We start from the raw sequence: 25,221 nt of genomic DNA on the forward strand, positions 1-25,221 counted from the left end.
TGTTTTTAATGCATTTTGCGTGTTCCACTTTTTCCGCTTTTTAACATTATTGTTATTTATTTATTTATTTTTCTTTGAGGGGGGGCTGCCCTTGCGTCACACTGCAATGGAGGCATCACTCTGTCCCCGATATCCTGCTTTTTAGGGTTCTATTCAGCTGAAAATATTCTGGTGGAAAGTGGTCAGACTAAATAAATTACTATAGTATACATCAGGGTCAGGGGATGAGTTTAAATTGTGGAGGCATTATTTGCTGAATTAAATGGAAGTATAGACACAATATTTGCATGGTTGAAGATGCTCGCTGTGGAGCTCTGATTAGTGTGTTATTTATATGTGCTGTTATGATTGCTGTTGCCATTTTTATTCGTAGGTATTATCAACGGTGTACTTGTTTGTAAAAGTGGTTATTTTTTCCCCTGTTGCTGATCTTTAATTATCTTTGCAGGTAAGTCGTGTTCTTCTCCTGCTGAACTAAAACACTTGTAAGTATGAAACAGCACTTTATATAGCTGCAGTAGCGCACTTACTACCTTTCTTTTTTCTTACCTGCAGCGACACAAAAAGCATCGCTACTTTGATTGTCCTCGCTGCAACCCCAGTTCATTCGTTTAAATCTGAACCCCCCAAAATAATCCCCAATAAATTAAGCTCCATTAGGATTAAATCGTATCTGTTCTGCTAAACACTACTGGACATGGTTCGTGCCAACATCAATCGCAGAAAAGTGAGGGTTTCGTTTGTCAGCATCTTAGCAGAAAAAGAAAGAAAAAAAAAAACAGGTCGAAGTTCTCTCTCTCTCTCTCTCCCCCCTCACTTTCCTTTCTCCATCTTCCTGTTCTCTCTGTCCCTCCTGTCTTTAATTTTCTTCCTCTCTCTCTCATTTATGGCTTTAGCTTCCTTTCTATCGTTATTTTCGTCTGCCCTCCCCCTTCTTCATTTCACTCGCCCATCATTCCCTCATTAATTTTCCTTATTATCTTCTTTTCTCCATCATTTGTTTCACACCGGCTCATTACAGTCTCTCCCCTCCTCTCTCCCCTTTCTTACTTTCTTCTTTCTCACTCCTGCCTCCCTCAGTATTTTCCCCTATCACACTTTGTTTTTTCTTCCTCCTACTCTTCTCATTTTTATTTCTCTTGTTCTTCCATCATCCGCTTCAGTTTTTCAATACCTCCTTTCTCATTTTTCTCCTTAATCTCTCTCTCTCTCTCTCTCTCTCTCTCTCTCTCTCTATCCTTCCCATCGTCGTTTATCTCTTCCCATCTTTTTAACTTTCCTTCTTTCTTCCTTTCTCATTTTTTTTTCTCCCAGTGCATTCCCAATCATATTCCTCTCTTACTTCTCTCTTTTACTTCCTGTCCATCCTCATGTCAACCCCTTCCCATCTCCTCCCATAGTCAATTCTTATCTAATCTTCCTGAGTCATTTCTTTTCTCTTTCTTCCCTGTCCCTCCATCATCGTCCTCTCTCGGTTCCCTCTCTCTCTCTTTCTCTCTCTCTCTCTCTCTCTCTCTCTCTCTCTCTCTCTCTCTCTCACTGTCCTTAGGAATATTTTTATCTATTTCCTCAGGCTTTTTTTTTCTCTTTTCTCGCTCACCCTCACTTTCTCCACCATCAACCTTTCTCTCATTCCTGTTTCACTCCTGGCTTTCCCTCCTTCTTTTTCTCTCTCTCATTCGTTTCTCCCCCGTTCTCTTCGTGTTATTTATTTTGTCTTCCTCTTATGACACAATTCTGTTCTCATACATTTCCCATCATCATCATCTTGCTCATCATCACCATTATCATCATAACCACCACCACCCTCATCATCGTCATCATCATCATCACCACCACCGTCACCACCACCACCACCGCCGCCGCCGCCGCCCTCAACTTCATCATCATCATCGTCCTTTCTTCCATTCCTCCCTCCGTCATTAATTACCATCATCTCATTCCATTACCCCAGAACCTTCCCCTCTTATCACATTCATTATTATCTTCCCTTGTCCCGTTTCTTTCCCAGTATTCTCTCTCTCTCTCTCTCTCTCTCTCTCTCTCTCTCTCTCTCTTTCTCTCCCCCCCCCCCAATTTTCCAATCTTGTTCACTCTGTTGCCTCTTTTTTTTTCATTTTTTGTCGTTATTTTTTCAGGAGTGTCACGTTTTTCTATTGACTTTTTCATATTGCTTTATAACTCTCTCTCTCTCTCTCTCTCTCTCTCTCTCTCTCTCTCTCTCTCTCTCTCTCTCTCTCTTTGTCGACGTAATGTCCCTTAAAATGAATATATACGGGCACCACCATTCTCCCTTGTCTGATTCTGTAACGTGATGATTCTGATCTATTTATACGTCCCCCTCTCCTTCCCCCCTTGATTATAGCCCCCCTTATCCCCCTACCCCTGAAAGTAACCTCCCTCACTACCTCTCCCCCTTGTCTTTCTCCCCTCTCCTCCCCTCTCCCCGTCTCCTCTGCTGTTTCCTCTCTCCATATTCTTGTTCCCCAGTCACCCCCCCTTCACCCTTTATTCTGCTTTCTCTCCCATCGTCTCCCCACTCATTTTCCCCCTTTCTCTGCATTCCCTTCAGTTACTCCCCTCCCTTCAGTCAATTTTTCCCCTAGTGAGGGTAGGGGGAAAGTGACCCCCCCCTCCTTATATCACTCGTTCATCTCCTTTCCTCCCTGTTTTCCCTCACCTCCTCCTCATCCCCTGGCTAATTCCCAGCTCCCCCACCTTGCCAGTCAACAGAAATCTCATCCACACACCTGTCTTCCCCTTTCGCCAACCCAGCAACCCGTACCCCTCCCCTTCATTCTGATTGCAGAAAAAAAATGAGTAAAAAATTCTGCCCCCATACCCCATTCCCCCACTTCCCAGCTAATACTCCACTCCTTTTGCTCCCTCCTCCTCCTCCTCCACTCTCCAGCCAGCTCCACACTCCTCAGTCTCTGTCTCCACCCCTCTCCCCTCATTTCCCATCTAGACCCCCCCTTCACCATTTTGGATTTCAGTAGATCTACCCCAGCCCCCACACCCATCCCTTGTCTCCCCCTCCTCTCACTCCCCGGTAAGCCCACACCTACCTTGCTGTATGCATTAGACCCCCACCTCCTGTCTTCCCCCTCCTTTCACTCTCACTAGACAATCCCCACCTCCAACCCTTTGCCTCTCCCCCCCTTTTCCCCTTCCCTCACTCCCTCTCTTCACCTTCTTTCCCCCCAACCAACCCCTCACATCCCAACTCCCCGACCCTTATCCATCCTCCCTTTCTGTCCTTCACTAGAATCTCTCTTGTCTCCCTCTCTGTGCTCACTCTGCAGCCAGCCTCCCACATTCACCCTGTCATTCTGTCTGCCAAAAGAATCAATACCTCCCCCTCCCAGTCCCTTTCTTCCCACCTACTTCTCGTCTCCCCTCCACTCCGCGAATCTGCCTTTTTTAGCACCTCCTCACCTTTTCCCTGCCTCTCTCCCCGTCCCCTTACCTCCAACGCCTCCCCTCATTCTTCCGGCAAGTATAATCCACACCCCACTCTCAGTTTATCATCTCATCCCTCTCACTCTCTTCCCAAACTCCGCGTTCTGCCTGTCTGTCACTATAACCAGTTTGTTTATGTAACTTGGCTAGTTCCACAACTTGAATATTAACTTCTGGTTGCGTGAAATTTCGCAGAGCCTTAAGTTATAATGTAGGATGAGCCTCTTTAGGCATTATACATATATTTATCCCCCCATCTGATTACACCTGGCCATCAACTAAGTCAAAAAGGTGTTAGGGATCTTGTCAGGTGAAAATTAACCATCTATAGAGCTCCATCATCCCTACCTTCTCACAGCCTTACCCCTCACTCATTGACCTTAATTCCACCCACTCCCCGCACCTCCCACCCATCTCCTCTTCTCTATTTCTCATTTCTACCAGTCAAAATTCTCCCCCATTTACACCCTCTAAAACTTCCTCGCACCCGCACACACATCTGCCCTCTCTTATCTCCATCCTTGTCTCCCCTCCTTCCCTCATTTCTCAGCCACCTCCCACTTCCATCCCTTGATTGTACTTGTCAAAAAAAAAAAAAATGATAATGATAACCCCATCCTCTGTAACTCACCCCCTCACCCAACCCCCATTTTGCCTTTAGTAGAACCCCTCCACATCTTGTCTCCCACCCATTGTCTCTTCCCACTTCCTCTCCCCCACTCCCCTCAACTTCTCTCCTTCCACCTCCTGTCTCTCCCCACCTCTTGTCTCTCCACATCTCCTGTGTCCCCCCACCTGTCTCTTTCTGCCTTCTCTCGATCACTCCCTTTCCCTCTCGTATCGTCACTCCAAATCCTCACTCCCTCCAGGCATGCTTTACAAAACAGCTCCACCTTTACATTGACGTAGCTTAATGCAGATAATGTACTTCCCTTCCCCTCATCCACCTTCCACTCTCTCACCCTCTCTCCCTGTCGCCACATCCCCCTTTCACTCCCTTGCCCTGTCATCGCCTCCCAGTCACTCCGCTCATCCTTTCACCTAATCTTCCTCTTATCGTCTTACCTTCCTCCTCGCATCCCCTCGTCTTCTCGCCTCCTATCACCCTCCTCTCCCTCTCACCACTCTCCTCGCCTCTCCCACTTTAACCCTCCCACTGTAGTCCCCATCCACCTCTTATTAATCTCTCTCATTACCCCCCTCTCACCCCACTCAATCCATCCCTCGACTCATTATTCCCCTCTCCCGCACACCCTCTCTCATCCACACCCCCTCTCCATCCCGGCACCCCACCATCAGTCTTCTCTCTCCCTTACCCTCTCGTCTCCCTCTCCTCTGGTCCCCTTCCCCTGTCATCCCCTTCCCCTGTCATCCCCTTCCCCTGTCCATGGAAGGGTGCGTCTCCTATTAGTCTCCTATTAGTTCATTGGTCACCGTGGCTATCCTATTAGCGTGTGATGGCGAACAGTACGCTGCGGAAAATATGAGGGAGCTGGAAGAGAAACGAGGAGGAGGAGGGGGAGGGGGAGGAGGAGGAGGAAAGAGAGAGAGAGAGTACAGAAATATAGAAAATGTTGGGGGAAGACTAATGTCCATCTTTCATTTTACTCTATATTATTTTCCACGAACATGACTGAATAAGGAAAACTACAGAAAAATAAAAATGATGGAGTCTGGTGGAGAAATTTCGCAGATGTTATTTTTTCGGTAATAGGACAAAATAAGGCAAAGTACAAAATAATGGGGAATTAGGGCAAAAAAAAATCTATGCGTCTTTTTATATCGTCATTAATGTGCTTTGCCAGGGTAGAGAGGCTTCATGGAGCGGTAATTTTCCTTTAATGATGTTGGCGTAATTATATTGTTAAAGTCGTTAGGGCTGGCCAGTTCCCATTAAGATAGTTTATTGAGTGAGGCTCCTATGATTCAGCTCAAAATTATCTCGCTTTTAGTACCGTGAAATGATAGAGTTATTCCGACCGTGAAAGGGTTAAAGGTAATATTAATTCAGACTCCCATGACTCTCTCTCTCTCTCTCTCTCTCTCTCTCTCTCTCTCTCAGCAGAATATAATTGTCTGGTGTCAACTAGAGTAAAATAACACGTCAGGATACCGTAATTATAACACAGGTAACACTCAGGCTTCTATGACTCTCTCACCTGTAATAAAATAATCAGATGTTTGGTAGAATTTATTACTAGATTTACCCTGACCATGAAAGAGTCAGTGTATTTTTTTGCCTGGGAAGCGAGAACAAGTTAATAAATAATTTGTTCCTAGCATGTACATAAATAAATTCTGCATCTATTAGTGGTGGGCGATGTCTATTATGGATGTTTTTTAGAATAACATTTTTCGTTATTTCCTCTGATATTTACGTGATCAAGAAAAAGATGGGATCGGAGGAAAACGAGTAAAAATATATCGGGAGCGTATCAGAGGCAGAAGCATGTTGGGAGCAAAGTACATTGCCAGAAAAAATATATGGAGGACGCCAAGCAAAAAGGAAAATCAGAAGGGAAATATGTCTGGAGGGAAAATGTATAGGGAGCGAAAAGCTCTAGAGGTGATAATCTTGAGTGCAAAACTGTTTTCGAAAAAAACAACAACAACAGGAGGATAACCGTGTCGTGAGAAAAAAAAAATGTATATAGGAATAAAACATTACTGAATATATATATATATATATATATATATATATATATATATATATATATATATATATATATATATAGTATATATATATATATAATATATAATATATATATAATAATATATAATAATATATAATATATGTAATATTCATATAATATATATATATATATATATATATATATATAATATTCATATTATATATATATATATATATATATATATATATATATATATATATATATACATATTTATATAAATATATGTATATATATATATATATATATATATATATATATATATATATATATATATATATATATATATATATATATATATATATATATATATATATATATATATATATATATATATATATATATATATATATATATATATATATATATATATATATATATATATATATATATATATATATATATATATATATACCGGTACTGTATATATAGATAGATATATAGATAGATAGATAGGCCCCCAAATATCTGAACTAAATATATTGGTAGTAATATAGCAGCAAAAATGTATGGGCAAAGGATGGAATGGGAGTATGTCGAAAGAAGTTGGAAAAAACGTGAAATTTATATTGACGATAAGAATCGGTAGAAAATTAAGGCGACAAATCAATGGGCATAAATACTGTATATCGGCGAAAGTATTCCAGCAAAAATATTGTGTCGGCAAAAAATACGGTATGTCGTTGAAAAAATTTGTCGACAAAAAGTAAATCCATAAGAAATAATATACACAAAGAAAATCGGCAAAAATATCTACCGACAAAGTATATATCAGCAAAAAGAAAAAATACTATTGACCAATTATGTCGACAAAAAGTATATAGACAAAAAATGTGGAAAAATATATTGACAGTAACTTTACGGACAAAAATATATCGGAAAATATATAAGCGAAAAAAAAAAAAAATCCCAGTGACATCGAAGAGGAAAAGTGAAAATCGAGTTTGACTTCTAAGAGGCGATAGGACGAACCACATTCTTGGCGTGTTGAAGAGAGAGGTAATACGACTTGGAGGAGGAGGAAGGAAGAGGAGGAGGAGGAGGAGAGGTGAGGAAGAAGAGGGGAGAGGAGGAAGAGGGGTGAAGAGAGGGAGGGAGGGAGGGAGGGAGAAGAGGAAGAGAGAGGTGAAATGAAAGTAAAGGAGGAAGTTCGGATAAATTGCATTCTTGACGTACTAAAGAGAAGGAGTAGGAAGGAAGAAGAGGAGGAGAGGTGAGAAAAGAAGGGAGAGGAGGAAGAGAGTTGAGGAGAGGGGAGAGAAAAGAGGGGAAGAGAGCTGAGAGGGGAGGAGGAAGAGAGATGAAGAGAGAGAGGAAAGGACGAGGATGGGAGGTAATTACAAATCGCATTCTTGGCGTGCTGAAAAGAGAGGTAATATAACTGGGAGGGAGGAGGAGGAGGAGGAGGGATGGAGGAGGGATGGAGGAAGAGAAGGAGGAAAAGAGTGGATGGTATCATGACAGGAGGAAGGAAGAAAAGGAAAAGGGAGAAATGGAATAGTAGATCGAGAGGAAGATGCAAAGACAGGAGAGGAAGAGAGGAGGAGACGAAAGAAGGGAGAGAGAGAGAGAGAGAGAGAGAGAGAGAGAGAGAGAGAGAGAGAGAGAGAGAGAGAGAGAGAGAGAGAGAGAAAGTTAAGGTGGTAATAAGTCTTGCAAGGAGGAAGGAAGAGGAGGAAAGGAGAGAAAAAAAAGAAGTTAGGAAATCGGAGGGGAGGGGAGAAGGGGAAGACATCAAGGAGAGAGAAGAGGAAAGGAGAGAGGGGAGGGAAGATAGAAGGATGGGAGAGAAGTTGATGGGGGAAAGTGAAAAAGGGAAAGAAAATGAGAAGAGAGGCAGAGAAAAAAGCGGAAGAAGAGAAGTGGTGAAGGAGGAGAATGGGAGAAGGGAAGACAAGGGTCGGAAGAGGAGGAAGGAAAAACAAGTGCTAAGAAGAGAGGAAAAGACGACAGGAGGGGCGAGAGGGGGAGAGAAGGCGGGGAGAGTTCAATACGAGGTAGGAGAAAGAAATGGAAGGAGGAAGAGAGGAGAGAAGGCAGAAAGAGAGAAGGAAGGGGGGAAATAAGAAAAGAGTTTCGATGTTGAGACAAGAGGAGAAGCAAGAAAAGAGGTAAATTTCTAAAAATTGTGGAGGAAGAGAGGTCGAAAGAGAAGATGTTTGGAGATATTAAGAGAGACAGAAGAGAAGGTAGGTCGGGAGAAAGAAGGAAAGAGTGAGAGAGAGAGAGAGAGAGGTTAATTTGTTGAACTAGAAGGCTTCATAATCTAATAGAAGGAAAAGAAAAATGTGAATTAGAAGAACTGATTGAGGACGATAAAAGGGAAGATCAGAGGACTAAATTAATGAGAGAGAGAGAGAGAGAGAGAGAGAGAGAGAGAGAGAGTACGCGACTGTCAGACTGAAAGACAGGGCTGAGTGTGAGAGGATCAGCCAAAGTCACCAGCTGAATGAAGAGATCCAGAGAGAGAGAGAGAGAGAGAGAGAGAGAATCCGCATTATGTAACAAATACGAAGAAGCTATATGTGAATTAAAACTGCATTCTTCATTTATAAATAAGAAACTGGGTCCAGTAATTCGCTGAAGAAGACTGATGCAGGATGATAATGGGTGATGATGAGGGTAAGGAATTTTTATGATGATCGTGTGTTGAAAAGATAAAAACATTGGTAAGATGCATTATAGTAATTAAGCGACCAAAGACTAAAGAATGCAGTAATGACCACGAACGCGTGTTAATGGGCGAGAGACAGCAAGGATGATAACGATGGAATGAAGATAAAGATGAGTATGCAACTTGAATGACAGTGACGGTATGAATTCAGAGATGAGAATGCAAAAAAGACAACGAAGCATTAAGACAGACAAGAGAATGCAAGAATGACAACGAAAGTACTAAGACGGACAAGAGAATGCAAGAATGACAACGAGGACCAGTAGTTGTGCTTGAGAATACAATAATGATGACAGCGATAGGGCAGAGAATGCAAGGGTGGCTTTGATAACTCGACGGTAAGGAAAAGAATGCGAGAATGACATCAAAGACATGTAGAATGCTCAGGTAAGGAGATCAGAGAAGGATAAACGAAAACGAGAGAACATGAGAGGCCTTAGAAGAGTAATATGTAGGTCTGCGAGGGAAGTGAGGGAGGTGACAGCCAATGGAGGCGAATATTAGCTCAGGGAACGGCAATGCTTTCATGTTGGTGGGTTGGGTTGGGTTCTCGGCGGGTACGAGACGCCTTAGATGTGTGTGTGTGTGTGTGTGTGTGTGTGTGTGTGTGTGTGTGTGAGAGAGAGAGAGAGAGAGAGAGAGAGAGAGTGGGGAGTTATGAAAAATAGATAACAAACATCCTTACATTTGCAAATTTTTTTTTTCTTTTTGTGACCATATGAAAAAATAATCTGAGTTCATTTTATCGTTATTTTAATGCCTATTCTCACCATAACACTCTTGTCGACTCTTTTGGAGCATAAACAGATTTAATAATTTACTCTTCATTTACTAGGAAGAAAAGTTTGCAATTACAACTAGTGATAACGCAGTTGCAATGCCGATTCTTCATGCTGAGTCGGAAAATACGAAGACAGCAGATGATAGGTAACACTATAAAAAGGTGACAATGCTTTTCCAGGTGATAGAGGACCGAATGCGGTGTATGAGACAGGAGGCAAGATTATATGGTGTGAAGCGCGACAGTGTAAGGTGTGGCAGTGTGAGACGTTGCACTGTGAGGTGTTGCAGTGTGGGATGTGGCAGTGTGAGGTGTGGTAGTGTGATAAGGAGCAGTGTGAGATGTGGCAGTTTAATAAGAAGCAGTGTGAGGTGTGGCAATGTAATAAGAAGCAGTGTGATGTGTGGCAGTGTAATAAGAAGCAGTGTGAGATGTGGCAGTTTAATAAGAAGCAGTGTGAGGTGTGGCAGTGTAATAAGAAGCAGTGTGAGATGTGGCAGTGTAATAAGCAGCAGTGTGAGATGTGGCAGTGTAATAAGCAGCAGTGTGAGATGTGGCAGTGTAATAAGCAGCAGTGTGAGATGTGGCAGTGTAATAAGCAGCAGTGTGAGATGTGGCAGTGGAGGTGTAGGTGTGGCATTTTGACTCACCTCACGCCATGTGCTAAGCTGTTAACCCATTCACTTCGAAAACCATATTTACTTCATTCTTTCCACTTACAAACGATTAATTCAGATAAGGGAAAACTTCTCTTAGCGAAGGCATGGATGAAAGTTTTGCCTCACATCTCCATCTCGAGAAGTCCCCCCTGAGCTGAATAAGATAGTTTGGTGTAAATACTGGGATAGTCAGGGCAGGTTCAGATTATCTCCCCTGCGATATTAACCATTTCACTACGAAGGGCCCTAAAATGATGATGATGGTGATGATAAGAATGACCCCAATAGAACAAAAGGTTATTTTGGGGTTTTAAAAAATCGTCGTAAAGAAACGAGATAAAAAATATACTTAATAGGATGTGATTTTAGTAAAGATGCCTTGTGTGTGTGTGTGTGTGTGTGTGTGTGTGTGTGTGTGTGTGTGTGTGTGTGTGTGTGTGCCATCGCTGCAACAGAATTCACCCAAACACGATCGGAAAACTTTTATCATAGCGTATTTTATTTAGTGTCCGATATCACCAGAATCCAGAGCGGATACACACAGCGGCAATATCTATCCTTTGAAGACGGCGCTGCATAAGACCAATATTTCTCTTACTCTTGTCCTGGGGTCTTCAGCCCTGTCAATATGCTGATATACACATAATTATATTCCTGTTACTGCTCTTAGTCTTATTCTTAAAGGACGTTAGTGATGAATTAAAGGCTTGGTAGTCTCTCATTCATCTTTATTCTTGAGTTGACACAGGACTGGTCTCAGAATAATTATACGCTCACACCCATCTCCCACGTATCTAGTCCTGAATCTCTCACCTCTCTCCCAGCCTCAACTACATTTACCAACATAATTATGGCAATCCTTTCTCCGTATCACACGTCAGGTACGTGTTCTATCTGGATCGGTAAACAGGAGAAAAATATCAATGCACACATCACACTCCCAGAAGATTTTACTGATCTTATTCATGGCCCATCGTCGAGCCGAAGTTGAAGACCAAGGTACGCGAATAAGTGAAATTTGGATTGCTATGCCTGTAGACTGTGTGGCCTTCTTTTTAATCAGTTGTTAGTTATTCTTTCTAGACGCTGCTTCTAGGTTTATGATTTGTCACTTATTACTACTAAGTGCAGTAAATGCGTTTCTGGTATTATGGTCTTTTACGGATTATTAAGAAGTACTCTCACTATGTTTCTAGGTTTATAGTCTTACTGATTATTGCTACCTACCATCAACATACTTCTGGGCATATGGTCGTTTATTACATATTATTAACTACTCTCAGCATCCTTTTAAGTTTATGGTCTTTTGCTAATTATTGTTAACTATAGTAGCATCATTAACAGCGAACAGTTTCCTCTCCATCGACTGGGAACTGCTAATTGTAGAGATGCGCAATACAGGGGGAAATACACTAAAAAAGTAATAAATTCTACAAGAGGAAGGTTTTAGAATCTGTTGAAATCATGAAGACGTTAATAATTTCTATAAACATCTTCACAACGAATTTTTTCCCGTAAGCTAATAAAACCGACAGACAATAGAGGAATGAGTTTAATAAATCTTACTGAAGGATTGAAGGGAGGAAACTAGTGGATCAGCGAGTATTGAAGTGATGGCGTCTGCAGAAGTAATGGGAAGAATTGAAATACCAGAAAGATTATATTGTCATTACGTGTGTGTGTGTGTGTGTATGTGTGTGTTTTCTGTTCCTTGATTTTCTTCCTGTGAGCACAGGAGTAAGAAGTAGTGACAGTAATTAAACAAGGGGGATCAGCCATAGATAAGAAGAAAAATTAAATAAAAAAAGAAAGCCGACAGCGGAGACAGAATTTATAATAAAAAGAAGGACGTATTTTACCTAAACCTCAAATGACCAGAAAAACATGAGCAGGTATTTCGATAGTCAAATTGTGAAGGGATGAGAAACAGAGAAAAGCTAAAACAAAACCTCAAGATAAACAGAAAAAATATATACAGCTGGTTGGATAGGAGTTAAAGAAGATTAAATAAGAGAATAAGGAACTGAACAGATATATATAGGAGAGGAGAATTTTATAGATAGATTGAACAGACAGGAAACAGAAGCTAGTAAATATAAGTGGAAGAAGAAGAAGAAATGGTTTGACAGATAGGAATGAAAAGAGAGGATCAGACTGACGACAAGACAAAGGGCGCTGACATGGAGAGAACAGGAACATAAAAGAGTGTATGTTGAAAGAGCCGACATTCCTACCATAACAACAACACCGGAGGAGAGAGAGAGAGAGAGAGAGAGAGAGAGAGAGAGAGAGAGAGAGAGAGAGAGAGAGAGAGAGAGTCTTGTTGGTGATTTTTTTTTTTTTTTAATGCTATCTGGTGGCGCGGTTCAGATTAGGTGATTCCACGAGTAGAGAATAAGTTACCGAGGGCTGTAGCCTATCTATCCCTTGCAGTAAATAAGAAACCGGAAAAAAAGGAAAAATAAAAAGACAGCCGAGGGGGAAAATCCGTGGAGGCAGTATGAATAAAACGAAAAACGCGTCATTTCACTGAGAGGGTTAAGGGTAAAATCGAGATGACTTTATAATCACAGAAAAAAAAAAAAAAGATCGCCAACAAAAATGGGAAAGAAAAAAAAAGCCAACAAAACTGGTAAGAATGAAAAAAAGAATAAAACTGAAAAAGTTGTTAACGAAAGTGGGAAGAATGAAAGAGGAATAAATTACAAAAGAACAGAAGTTGCCAACAGAACTGGGAAGAAAGGAAAAGGAAGAGAGAGGAAAAAAAAAGATTTGCCAACGAAAGTGGTAAGAATGGAAAAGGAATAAATAAAAAAACACAAGTTGCCAGCAGGCATGAAAAAAAAAGAAGAAAACAGAAAAAAATTAAGTTCACAAACAGGACAAGTAATAAGCAAAAGGAAGAAAGCCACAGAGATAAACAGTCGAGAAAAGGCAGAAAAAAATAAAACCACAAAAAAACACACGTCACCTATGAGGACAAGGTTGAAAAAAGCGAATAAAGCAACTTAAGAAATAAGAACAAGAAGCAGACACACATCTTGACAAACAGGACAATTTTCTGTGCCCAATGGGAATAAAAAAAACACTAAAAACAACACATCGAGGGGAAAAAAAGAAAAATATGTCTTTCCGAAAATTCCATAAGTAGCGAGGTTGTGAGAATTTGCATAAAAGACGGAACGATAAAAAAAGTCACTTGTTCCGTGACAGACCTGGACAGTGAGGATGGCAGGTGTGTAATTACTGATGACTGAGGCCACAGGATTTTTTTTTTTTTAGCTTTTTATTGACGAGAGAGAGAGAGAGAGAGAGAGAGAGAGAGAGAGAGAGTAGAGTAGAGAAAGAAGTAATTACCATGTATGTAAATTGATGTATAGAAAACTGTACTTAAAATAACAGAACCCAGGCATGAGAATCTGCTTCAGTCGATTTCACTCAGCTCAGTATAGGTGTCTTACTATGGTGGTTTAAAAAATTCTTGGTCCTTTTTTTTTTTTTTTTTTTTTTTTTTTTTTTAACCCACATTCATTTTTTCTGTTTCCGCCAGACTATTACCCCCTGTGGTGATCCTGCCATTTTTCGAATTTTATTCCGGCCAACGCTCGACGATTTTATTCAGCTGAGAGGGAATTATTAGAGCAAAGTAATTATAATACGCGAGCCATTAATTCTGTTATGGTTAGGAAAACTGTAACAATGTGGTCCACCTAACACCAATCAGTTTTCTTCAACAAAGAGTAAATATAGGAGCTTGAGCTTGTTAATTGTGTTCAGGAAAATACTAGCAGTTAGAAGAATTACGGAATCATCGAAAAGGAAGAGTGGCAAGAAAATGAATGCGAGAAGTGGACTGTAAAATTTGAAAGATGAGAAAGTAAATAAAAACATGTAGAAAAGGGTGGGGAAGAGAAATGGAAGGGAGGTGGCAAGCCCTGGTGACCAGTTTCTGTGTCTGCATATTGGTCTGTCAGCACCGCATGGGGAGGAAGAGAGAGAGAGAGAGTGAGAGGAGGGCTGGGGGAGAAAGTTTTAGTCCTTACAAAACCTAAAGAGGATTAGCCAGAGAATGTATATGAGCAAATGTGAAGAGAAACAGAGCTTATGCATGAGAAATAATATACAGTATGCGAGAGACAGAACGGAGGCAAGAGAAATGAAAAGAAAAGGGGGAAGAGAAATTGAGAAATGTCAGAGTCTGAATGGAAGGGAGAGAATGTATGTAAGCATAAAATAGTGAGCAAGGGTAGTAGAATTATTTGACTGCAAAAATGATATTACAAGAGAGAGAGAGAGAGAGAGAGTACAATAAAGGAAAGATAAAGTGACATACGGGCTTAATTGGATATTGCGCCAGTAGTAGGAAGTGTCACAGTAGGATGAAGAGAGGAGGAAAGAGAGAATTATGATATTGCGGTGAACTGTTGGATATACAGATAGATAGATAGATATATAGATTGGTATCTGGACCGACTGTTGGACCACGTTGAGTACACCGCTTCCCGTCCGATCAGCGACGTTAAGCAACGCTGGGTCTGGTTAGTACTTGGATGGGTGACCGCCTGGGAACACCAGATGCTGTTGGCATCCCTACGTGTCAGTTGGGGTTGGTGGAGGATTAGTGCCCCTCCCTGTAAAAACAATTAACTCTAAGCCCTTGGCCACCCCGTTTGGGATATATGGCGTCTGGCAATTTGTTTTGTTTGTTTTTGTATGGATCAGTTTTTTTTTTTGTGTGTGTAAAGACGGGTAGAGACAAGATTGGTCGATATATATATATATATATATATATATATATATATATATATATATATATATATATATATATATATATATATATATATTCAGTGTGTGTGTGTGTGTGTTAATAGATTAATATATATATGGATGGACAGATGAATGATTATGATTCATCTACAGTAGGTAGATACAGGTGGGTGGATACATGCATTCATAAATGAATACATATGATTCATCTGGGTAGATATATATAGGTGGATATATGCATTCATAAATGTATGTCTATGTACTTATTGAATGTAAAGATGTGTGAGTAGAATGATGGATAGAAAGAATGGATTTACATATGAATATACAGTATAAATGGATAGGTAACTCGATGGATGAGCGAAATGATCGATGAATGACAATATATGAGTGAATTAATAGATGGATGGCTAGAAACGCAAACCGTGAATAAATAGAGGGATGGGTGGAGCTGGATGGCCGTATATGTAGACAGGCAAATAAATGATTGAAAAGCTAAATAGAGAGACAGGTTTGTTGACTGTTGATTATACAAAAAAAAGCATGATAGGGTAGATAGGCTGATGGACATAAACAGATAGATAGATACACCAATCGATTGTGGTGAGCATTTTTATATATAAATGTTTGACATATATTGATATACAATATATCTATAATTCGATAAAATAAAACCAAAGTGAAATGGAGATAGTGGAATAGACAAGAAGGAGAGATCAAGTGCATTTAATCCTGGAAATGAGGTGGAAAGGAGTGGATGATAAAAAAAAGGAAATATATGGAGTGAAACTGAAGCGAGAAAGTTTTGCAGTATCGCCAAACACCAAAATTTTGATGTGTGCAGCGCCAGTATTACACAACCGGTGCCCCCCAAGTAAGTGAACTATGGGTATCATTGCCCGTAGACTTTATTGAATCATGCCGACATTTAGTACTCAAATTTCTTTTGGATTTTTGAGTATTATTAGTTACTACAAGTTATTACGTCTGATATTTCGTCTTGGTATTAACATTCTCAGGGTCTAACGATTTGCTCCCAGCTAAATAAAAATACCATGAATTAGGTGGAATAGAATGTTTATTTCCAAGAGAGAGGGTTAATGATACCGGCTGTATAATATCGCTTGGTATTTACAGATTACTACGCAATACTCGACCATAAGAGGTGATTGTTATTGGTGCTCTTCTTGGTGTTAAACAAATACACATATGTACATTCATCAAAGCATTCTGTCTTGCCGTCAGCATACTTTGTTTATGTATATGAGTGTGGACATAGGCTGTCTCGTCCCCCTCTCCTGAAGTCCAATAACCCACCCGTAAGCAAACAGGAATACACACACACACACACACACACACACACACACACACACACACACACACATTTTTGTGCAGTCATGTACGTTTTTACCCATCTGTACACAGCCGTATCTATTCATCTGTGCAGTTATACCTACCCACTTGTGCACCGTTATACCTGCCCACCTGTATATGCACATTTTACGCCTCTATTATAACTGTAACGTAATATTCAATCATGTGTGTCCAGTGTCAAAGTAGTCATATTGATCCATAAAAAACACTCCTTTTCCACTCCACCGGGCAATTTCTCGTGTATTGCAGGTACGCCTAAGTCCATCAAACGTGCGTCGTACACTCATTTTCCACTCCTACTGCTACACTCACGCCCACACCAGCAGACTCAGTCGTTTGATACAGCCAGTTGACTCTGTACCGGAGCTCTAATTACGGACCACTCAGATTGACTGTTTGTATCTTTTTAAATCCATGTCGCTTTTTCATTTTAATCAGGACACTCACAGGCGATTAAATACCATGAAAGATAAAAACTTGCATACAGTACACTTAATGATAGTAGAATAAGTGAAATGTGAAGAAGTAAATCCGTAGAGTTCCCGCTATTCTGATTATTTTCATTTTCATTCTTATTATGTGGTCCTAGATTTTATTGGCACATACACACCTAGTTTTATTTAATCTCAGTCATACAGATATCAGGGAATTCATACATTGTTATCTTTCACATATAATCAGTAATGTTTCATCAGTATAGAATAGTGTGCCCTGCCGAATGAGAGAAAATGTGTACGTGTGGGAACGTTTTCTGTGGATATATTACAAAGGGAGGGCTAGAGGAAATAGATTAAGGTAAACCGAATTGTTTTACAGGTTGTTTGCAGTTTACATTATAGCACTTATGACGTCGAAAACTGAATGAATGAAGTTGTATCTTTCACTGTTTATAGTTATTTTGTTGTCCACATCATGAAATTCTGTCAAACAAGCAGAAAAGACAGAAAAATAGACCGACTGATTGATAGATGTCGATAGAAAAATATATCATGTGTATATGTATAATATATATATTTATATATATTATACACTCATCTATCTATCCTGTCTATCTATCTATCTATCTCTGTCTGTATATCTATCTATATGAGAGAGAGAGAGGGAGAAACAAACAACTCCAAAGCAGCACGCGTTCCTACCTCAGGATGCTATTGGCACCTCAATCACGTTCCCCCCCCTCTCTCTCTCTAAAAATGGACCTCCAGGAACTTTGTCTCTGCTCAGTGACGAGCTGTCCTAAAAGTAAACCATTGTCAATAGTTTTGTCTCCACTTTATCCACCATCTGTTTATATCTATCTGTCCATCAGTGAATCTATCTGTCTATCTATCAATCAGTCTGACTAATTGCCAAAGCATGTTAAAAATGGCCTCTACAATAGAAACCCCTTGCATGTGTGTCCCTACTCACTAACGACTCCTCTTACGACTTTCCACTCTCATAATTTTTTCTTTTACACTCGATTAGCCGCTGTGTCATTTGCATAGGAGACTTGTTAGCATATTTTAGCAGTTTATGTTCCTTATTTCACCATATTTTTGTAGTGTATTCTCTCTCTCTCTCTCTCTCTCTCTCTCTCTCTCTGTCTCACTCTCCTCCTCCTCCTCCTCCTCCTCCAGTCTCCCTTTCTTCTTCCTCCTGTTTCTTCTTTTGTCCCCTCCTCTTCCTATTAGCTTTCCTTTGTGTCTTTTTTCCCTCTTCGTTGTTTTTCCTCTTCTCTTTCTTTATTTCCCCTTCTTCAACTTCCTTTCCTCATTGTCGCTGGCTTCCGTTCCTCCTCGTTCTCTCCCTCCTGTTCCTTTTTGCTCATTCTTTCCTCTTTTCCCTCTTCTTCCCTTCTTTTTGTTCTCTTCACCTTTGTTCATCTCTCATCCTCATCCCCCTTTTCATTTTCGCCTTCCTTTCGTGTTACACTTTCCTTGTTTCACCTCTTTCTTCGTCTTCTTTATTTCCTCACTCCTCTTCATCTATCACTTCCTCCTCTGCCTCTTCTTTTCCATCTTCCTCCTCTTCCTTCTTCTCTTCTTCCTCCTCCTCCTCCTCTTCCTTTACACATCCCTGTTGTATCGACCCCTTGTGTTTATGCTTCGACGTTTTTTTTTTTTCTTTTTTTTTTTTTTTTTACTATTATTTGCGTCACAGGTTTATTATGGTCAAGAATGTAAAATGATTGCCAGTAATTCTCTCTCTCTCTCTCTCTCTCTCTCTCTCTCTCTCTCTCTCTCTCTCTACCAATTCATCTTTTTCCCCATTTATTTTTCTGTTTTGCCATTCTCCTTCGATTACTTTTTCTCCCAGTTCATTTGTCTTCATTATTTAACTATTTCCACCAGTTTACCTTGACCATCACCCGTTTATTTCATTTTCTCTTCCTGTACCGTTTTCTCTGCCCTCCTCCTCCCCCCTTTTTCTTTTACCTTTGACATCATCATCTTGCCATTTTCTTCCGCGTTCATGCCTTTGTCCATGCACATTTTTCTTTACATTCACCACCATCTGTTTTCTCTGCCAACCATTTTTTCCTCTCTCTCTCTCTCTCTCTCTCATTTTGCTTGGGCGTGTGAAAAGGTGTGGAGTATCACGTCCCTGTGCTTACTCCCGGCTCAGCACCACCTGCCGGGCACAGTAGCCATTAGACAAGCTACCGTGGAGAAGGAGGGAGGGAGAGGGGCACAGTAGCGAGAGCATTTTCAGGTATAGGGAGGGAATGGGGAGTTGGAGGTAAAGCAGGTTATTGAGAGGCGCGGTTGAAGGCAGGGGAGCGCAGTTGGAGATAATGAGGGCACGGTAGCGAAGGAATTGAGGATTAAAAGGAGAGAGGGAGTTGGGGGTTAGAGGAAAGGCAGATTATTGGGGGGAGGGACGGTAGTGGGGGGATGATGGGGTAGAGGGAGGAGGTGAGGGGACATTTGGCGCAGGAACCATTAAGCAGGTTATTGGGAGGGGGATCGGGCGCAGTTCGGGCAAGGGAGCGAGTTAGTGCAGTAGCCAGGAAATAGAGTTGAGGGAGGGCGAGAGGGGGAGATGGAAGTAATGAAGGTAGGGAGTTAGGCGTTGAGGTTGGGAGGTAGGGAGCTGAAGATAAAGAATTGCAGGTTGGGAGTAGGAGGTAGGGAATGACAAGGAGCGCAGGGAAGAATACCTTATGGAGGGTTGAGTTGATGGAATTTTGAAAGGAGAGGTATAGGGAGGAGGAAGGTGGGGGTATGGGGTGGGGAAAATTAGGTTGACGTGGTATATAGAGAGGAGAGGAAGGAGAGAGGGATAGAGAGGAGGAAGGAAGAGCGCTACGGGAGGTGGTAAATGCGGGGATGAGGTGGAGGGAATGGAAGGAGGAAGGGAGATCGATGGGTGAAGTGGAAGATTTAAGGGATATGAGAAAAGTCGGACGGATATGGGAGAGTAGAAGGAAAAAGTAAAGGTAACGTCTAGTTCCATTCCTCCTAGGTGTAGGGGCCCGGGGCTAGGCTTCCATAGTCCTGGATATTTGTGGGTAGATGGCCAACTTCTTGCCTTGGTGACATTACATGATTGAAAGGCCGCAAGTCATATCTTGGGGATTAAAATACTATGATGATGATGATGACAAAGATGATGATGATGATGACAAAGATGATGATGATGATGATAGGGTAGTCCGTCCAATCCACTTACACTTTTGAGCGTAGCCCTTCTAGTCCACTTACACTTTTGCGTCTCGTCTACTATTTTTCTTCCACCAGCACTCCGCTTCATTTCCCTTCCATGTATTTTTACCACTTCACAACCTCCACGTATTCTTCCACATCTTTGCTGTTCCGTTTCATCTCAGGTACACTGGCTCACCTTCTAATCGTACCCCAGACCGGAGGGAGGTCGTACCGAGACAAAGGGAGAGAAAGTATACGAGTATGATTACGGGCATATGTTTCTGTCTGTCTGTCTGTCTGTCTGTCTCTCTCTCTCTCTCCCATACTGAAAGGGTCTTTGTATCAAGGGATAAAGAACATGGTAAAGGAGGAGGAATTTTATGTCTAGAGAGGAAAGAAGAGGTGAAGGTAAATACAAAAAAAAAAAAAAAGAAAGAAGGAAGGAAGAGGAGTGTGGAAGAGAAAGGAGAGTGGTAAAGAAAAGAGGGAAGGAGGGGGTGGGAAACAAAAGAGGGAAGGAGAAGGTGAGAAACAGGGAAGGACGGAGTGGAAAAGAGAGAAGGATAGATTGAAAATAAAATGAGGAAAAGAAATGTTAAAACTGAATAATGAAGTGCAGAAACAGAGGAAGAGAAGAGGGTGGAAAGAAAAAGGGGAAGGGGAAGAATATGCCTAACATAATGGAGGACCAAGAAGGGGCGTTGGTGGTGGTGTGGAACGAGAGAGAGAGAGAAAGAGGGAGAGTTAGAAGATAACGGAGGAACAAGGACTGTACGTATGTGAAATATAGCTCTCTTGTTTGGAGGCTTCTTCAAAACAGCCCTTCAAGCAGGGTGGAGTCAGAGGCTTTTTGTCTCATCATTTCCCTTCATCGTAATGATCCCCTTCAAGCTATCTGTTGGCGCCATTGTTGTGTTTCTCCCCCTTTACCGTAGCTGTTTCATTGGGCACAGTTGATATCCTTCCCCCATTATGGCGGCTATGCAGCACCCTTCTAGCTGCACATTCTCAACCACTCTCTCTCTTACTAACTCATTAAAGAAACAAAGACACATGGTGGTCCGGTTGGTACAGCGCTAGACTGTCAGTCAAAATGGTGACTGAAGGAACCTGCTATGACCGCTAGTCTGATGTTAGTGAAAGCAAGGAGCGGGTGTGGGGTGGGGGGTCGAAAACATGGTGCTCAGAGCTTAGAGGCAGAATAAATGGAGTCAGACTGAGTTGATAAATAAAAATAAGGTGTACGTGAGAATAAATATGGCTACGAGGAGAGCCGACTGGGATATGCGTACCTTCGTAGTGAGAGAAAATAAGATCAGCAGGGGATAGATCGAAGGTGATAGGGGGACGGCAGGGGACTTGAAGGGACGAAATGGATGAGAAAATTGGAATGTCAACCTCCTTCAATGCGATTCTGCTTCATTCTATTCTCTCTCATTGTGTTTCATTTTGTTTCTTCCTTTTCGTTGTACTCTTTCATTATTGTTTCATTGTTTCAGTCTTCTGCTTCATTGCTTCATGTCTTCTGTTTCATTGTTCTGTTTCATTCTGTTTTTTGAATATTTCAGATTATTAAGTTTCATTCTGTATCGTTTCACTTTGTTTCATTCTGGTTTGTTTCATCCTTTGTATCTCTGGTATGTTTATTCTATTTTAAGAGTGACTAAACAATAGAGGCATCACTGTGTTTTCCGTGAGGTCACTTGGTACTGTCAGGATTAAAATAAAAATAAAAATCCATGGACTGAAGATCTTGAAGTCCTCATTGGCTTTTTTGTTTTATTTGCTATACCCAGACGATATATAAGTTTATAGGGTGTAGGAAGAGGAGATAGGTCGGAGAGATAGGTCGGAGAGAGAGAGAGAGAGAGAGAGAGAGAGAGAGTGTTGGGAGGAGGAAAGGAGGGACGACAGAGGATGAGGCTGAGATTATAAGGTTGAGGAGCAGTAGAGGTTAGAGAGGAGGAAGCGACGCGCGTCAGGCAAATTACAAGTCTTGTGAGAAGGTCAGCTGATTGTAATTAACGTAGCCCGAATTTTACGTAACTAACGAGATTATGCTGGAAGGGAAAAACTGATGGGAAATGTTATATATATATATATATATATATATATATATATATGCACTTCTGGGAAGTGGGGTGAAATACAAAAATCATTACTTTTGAGACCTTGGAGTTCATCGTCCATGTTGTGTTAGTTGCAGCAGTACAAACCATTATGGATGAGCCAGAAAATAGGTGGATATGGTAAATAGGGCAATATGGCAGTGCTGTACTTTATCCTGTTTAATGGCTTCTCTGCAGCAGTCTAGAGATTATTATGTTTTGCAAGTCATGAAGATGTGCCATGAAAGGGTGTGGTGCCAAGTATTTTCTTATTATGTTGAATAGTAAGTGATTAACACTAGATTATGGTGCTGATCACGAAGATATGCTGTGAAAAGGATGTAATGCCAAAGGATTTTCTTACTCTTATGTTGAGTAGCAAGAGATTAACACTAGATTATGGTGCTGGTCACAAAGAAGTGCTCTGAAGAGGATGTAGTGCCAGGTGATTTTATTCTTCCTTTGAGTAGTATCAGGAGAATAACACTAAAACACGGAGCTAGTCACGAGAAAGTGCTCTAGAAAGGATATAAACCCATATATATATATATATATATATATATATATATATATATATATATATATATATATATTGTATTTAGTTTGAGCTCAGGGAATTTAGCTACGAAGGTACGTAAATCTCCACCACGTTAAAATAAACCAAATATAGCTTTTTCTATTAAGGGTAGTCAGCAGAAGTACCATATGATAATTCTATAGTATTTTCACGCTAACTTGGTCCAAGTTTTCACCCTTTAGTAGCATGTTTCATGCAGCTCAGTGGCAGAGTAAGACACTTCTGCTCCCCCATATCCTTCCCATACCATTTCGTCTTGACTAGCAATATATGCCACTACTAATTTATTGTTACAGTTCGGTATTCAAGAGGGAGAGTGGAACTTTTAGGCCAAGTTAATGTAAACGTAGTAGAGTAATGGCGGAGACTAACGCGCTTCTATTCTAACCTGACGTAGATCTCTAACGCCTCTTCCTTACCGATTTAATTTTGGATACGGCTGACAAATACAGTTTTGTATGTTATTTATGCAAAGTGTGGTGATAATAGAATGATTTAAGTAACATACAAGAGGACGGCAAGGTGTAATTAGCAAAATGAATCGCATAAGAAGAGGTGTTAGAGAGCATCCGCAACCGACAAGAATATGGGCCTTAGTCTGATTGGTTTGATCTGACTGGTAACCAAGGAGACTTATTTTATACAACAATGACTAAATATTCAGGCTGTTGCCCCCAAGCACCTTTTCTTTGACGATTTATTTTCGGATTTTACACGTTATCTGTGCAGAGTATGGCGATATTAGAATGATTTATGTAACACGGAGATGGATGGTAAGGTGTGACAGGCAAAACTAGTATGCTTAGGAAAAGGTGTTAGGGGTCTTAAATTTGGCTCTCTGTTGTCTTGTTTTTTTTTTTTTTTTCTTGGAGGGAACAATTTGAGGGCTCCTGGCCTTTGGTTCCTTCATCTTTGCTTAAGAAAAAAAAGAAGCGAGAATAAGAGCCAGACTTACGATACTGGGATTGTTAGTTGAATCAGGTGACCCTTTTATTGACATGTTCTTGCTACTTCCAGACCTTCCAGACGATTTTGTTCCTCTTACGAAAGGCCTGTCTTACTGGAGGGGGTATTGAAGACTAAATATAACCCCTCCAGTTCGAAGAGTCTCTCCAAAGCTGAATAAAATCGTCTGAGAGTACAATAATTAAAGAAAAAGTACGTCATAGGTGTCGAAGGGAGTTTTTGGGTGAAAGTAACGATCACAGACGATTAATGTTGCGGTGATGGGAGAAGGAAGACGATTTTTAGCCCCTTCAGAACGATGACGTACTGTAGTTCGTTCATCTTAAGTTGGCCTAGATTTGCGTCCATTTGCACCTTATTCCATTTAACTGATTGACAGAAAGAGACGATGCCACGGCTTCACATCCTTTCCATACCACTTCTTCGAGACTAGTGTTATATTCTAGTGTTAATCTATTGTTACAGCATTCAAGATGGACAAATGGCACTTTTAAGTCAAGTTAAAGTAAATACGGTATAGTTTAGTTTATTATCCAGACGATTTACTGTAAGAAACCCCTCTCGTTTTGAAAGTACAGAGTGATCCAGAAAGCAGTACCAGTTGTGTGGTTAAGATGGACTCAGTTTCGCCCTTTTTTTACCATCCTGTATAATCTAACCCTTCCGTTCAAAAATCCCTCGTAAACAGAAAAAAATCGTCCAAGGAGAGGAAGAACCAGATATAACACACGCAAAAGCAAAGGATGATTATTGTTATTGTTGCTGGATATGGAGGCCAATTTTCGTGGTATTCGTGGAAGTGCGAGGTCGATAATGGATACGGGTGTCAATGGTGGTGGATGTTGGCAGTAGGTATGGTTGTCAGTGTGGTGGATGTTGTCGTTGGGTTTGGGTGTCAGTGGTGGTGGATGTTGTCAATAGGTATGGTTATCAGTGGTGGTCAATGATGTCAGTGGGTATGGGTGTCAGTGGTGGTGGATGTTGTCAGTGGGTATGGTTGTCAGTGGTGGTTGATATTGTCAGTGGGTATGGGTATCAGTTGTGGTGGATGTTGTCAGTGGGTATGGTTTTCAGTGGTGGTGGATGTTGTCATTGGGTATGGTTTTCAGTGGTGGTGGATGTTGTCAGTGGGTATGGGTGTCAGTGGTGGTGGATGTTGTCAGTGGGTATGGGTGTCAGTGGTGGTGGATGTTGTCAGTGGGTATGGGTGTCAGTGGTGGTGGATGTTGTCAGTGGGTATGGGTATCAGTGGTGGTGGATGTTGTCAGTGGGTATGGGTGTCAGTGGTGGTGGATGTTGTCAGTGGGTATGGGTGTCAGTGGTGGTGGATGTTGTCAGTGGTTTTGTTTAATGGTGGTGTCAGGATCGGTACAGTGGTAAGGAACAGAGACGTAGAAGGCTTAGATTTTACACCTGTCGACTGCACGAGTGTTTTTAAGGCAGTCAGTTTATGCTAAGTCAGAATCTTTTCCCAGAACACGACCTGCTACATTTGATTTTTTCTTTTATGTTTTCTTTCTTTTCCCTGCTGGGT

At 41.0% G+C, this 25,221-nt stretch overlaps 1 protein-coding gene and 1 pseudogene across 3 annotated transcripts in view; both read left to right on the plus strand.

Moving 5' to 3' along the window:
* The window catches only part of LOC145397755 (uncharacterized), a 602,404-nt gene that overhangs the window by 285,215 nt on the left and 291,968 nt on the right, over nt 1-25,221 (plus strand). The window lies entirely within an intron of this gene.
* LOC145397931 (5S ribosomal RNA) lies at nt 14,735-14,853 on the plus strand (annotated as a pseudogene).

Source organism: Coenobita brevimanus, chromosome 43, assembly GCF_032717465.1.
Source record: "Coenobita brevimanus isolate Jiangsu-jjx chromosome 43, ASM3271746v2, whole genome shotgun sequence".
NCBI classification, from domain to species: Eukaryota; Metazoa; Arthropoda; class Malacostraca; order Decapoda; family Coenobitidae; genus Coenobita; species Coenobita brevimanus.